Raw genomic sequence first — 2500 nt, forward strand, 5'->3', positions numbered from 1 at the left:
AGGGAATCCATAAAAGCAAAGACCACAATACGCCTCTCTTGGCTCATAAAACCACAGATCACCACCAAAAAATTATAACCACAAAAAAAAATTCAGCCCCAAAAATCCACCACCCAAAGAGCCGCAAAAATTCAGCCCCAATAAACCCATATACACAGGAACCACCGCGGGCTTGTCATAATGTTTCTCAGCTTAACAGAAATTTGCCATATTTTCAACCCGACTTTTCACATGAAATAATTACCTCTGATTCTTACGCCAAAACGTTGCAAGTTTGCGCATAATAAGAAAAATAGTAGAAGAAAAGAAAGAGAAAAAAAAACATTAAACACATTTCACCATCAATTTGCAAAAACCAGAAAAAAAAATACAACTGCGCGACATTATATTAGTTACAACAATTTTGATATATGGGTCAATTTCGACCGACTTGTTTTTTCCTCTAAGACTACAAATCTGTTTCCAGTCTTTTCCTCAACGACTCTAAAAGGACCCTCAAATTTCGGACCCAATTTGTAATTTAGTTCATTTCTCAGATTAATTTTCAGAAATACCTTGTCTCCAACATTGATCTTAGGATCAGATGTTGTTATTACTTCTTTCTACCATTTCTCGAGTCGTGGCCTCGAGATTACAGCTGAGACAAGCATGTCTCTCTCTAGCTGTAGATATTAATGCTTCGATTGTATCTTCCCCATGAGGAGGTATAGTTAACAGATCGAATGTGCCTCGTGCTGGGCAACCAAACAAAGCTTCATATGGAGACATTTTAACAGAATCAATCCATGGTGTTAATATTATGTCTAACAGCATCAATTAATCTATCCCAGTTTTTATCATTACCACCTACAGTCTTCCTGAGAGCTTCGAGCACTTTCCTGTTTGCTCGTTCACACAACCCATTAGCTTCAGGTATTTATGGAATCATTGTTACTTTCTGTATCCCCATGACTTCCGCCAGACATTCTAAAGTTTGGTTTACAAATTCTCTGCCATTGTCAATCAATAAAACCTTGGTTGAGCCATATCTGCAAATGATACCATTGAAAAATACTATAGCTACTTCTTCAGCTGTTTTATGCTTAAGTGGAAAAATTTCTACTATCCTCATAAGTTGATCTATTATTACTAACAAGTACTTATTCGCATATCTAGATTCACAAAAATTTCCTAGGATATCTATATGTATTCTCTGAAAAGCTCTACTTATAATCGGATATGACCCTAATTTGCAGGAAGTTATCCTTGCAGGTTTGCAAGCATTGCATACTGTACAGTTTTTCACATTCCGCATCTTCCCCATGTTTTTCTAAACATATTTAGCACGCACCTCATTATACGTTTTTTCTACCCCCAAGTGTGGACTACCGAACCTGCAATGTACTATATCCAAAACCACTGGAATTAGGACTTTCGGAATTAAGATCTGTGTCGTGTCTCCTTTACTTTCACTAGTTCTCAACTTATATTTAATTTTCCCAACCAATAGATTACCTCCTAACTCTAAACCCGAAAAAGGTAACTTATAACGTTTCCTGACTAATTCCTCTCTGAGAAACGCTTTTGCGTCTGCCAAAATTTCATCTTCATCCTGCCTTTGCTCTATTAGACCCATATTCCATTGTATAGACTCGCTAGTGACTAGTGCAAGTTGAAATCCTTCTGTGTCATAAAAACACTTCCCCGAAACCCCAAAACGCACTGTTGGGTAGAAACACTAGCTGGTACACACAGACACAGAGAAACACAGCCAAACCTTGAGTCTCTTCAGAAGCGAACCTACAGCCTATAAAAAGCTTTTACCGCTGCCACCACCTATAAACGAGTTTTTAGAACCAAATGACACTCGTTTAAACAAAATAAACAAACAGGCAACTCCACCTACCTCGTTCGCTGCAAATCATTCTAGCAAGAGGTAAAAATTCAAAATGGGCTAATGAATTCCCGTAGGTACAAGAATATACTTTTTATTTCCCAAATTAGCTAAACATTAAATGGAACAAAATGAATACAAAGTGGAGTTAAAAGAATTAAGTCTGACCCTCCAAAAAAACCGTAAGCTGTCATTTTCCTCTCCTGAACTAGGTTTAAGTAACACTCCCTCTAAAACTCACTGTCTTATTAACTACACCATTAAAATGGTCATTCAAGTCTTTAGAGAACCCATTCTCTTATATGGTGTCATGAACTCATCTGAAATAAAGAGACATATTTATTACATCACTGCAACATGTGAAAGTTAATCAAAATGAACGTGTACACACTGCACTTCTTTCTCTTTTCACTTCAAAGAGTAACTTTTCCAAAGTCTTGTATTACTCTACCTTGCGATGGGTGTCCTCGAACCTCCTCCAAGTGTGCTCTGCTCAATGACACAAGCAATCTTTGCATCCCTTATCACAAAAGCCCATACACCACATGCTACGAACATACACACGGACATGCCTTGCAGAGTGCCTTAGCAACCAGGCGTGCCGCATAAAGCACTCATGTGATCCTT

This window comes from Macrobrachium nipponense, chromosome 12 (genome assembly GCF_015104395.2).
Source record: "Macrobrachium nipponense isolate FS-2020 chromosome 12, ASM1510439v2, whole genome shotgun sequence".
NCBI lineage: Eukaryota > Metazoa > Arthropoda > Malacostraca > Decapoda > Palaemonidae > Macrobrachium > Macrobrachium nipponense.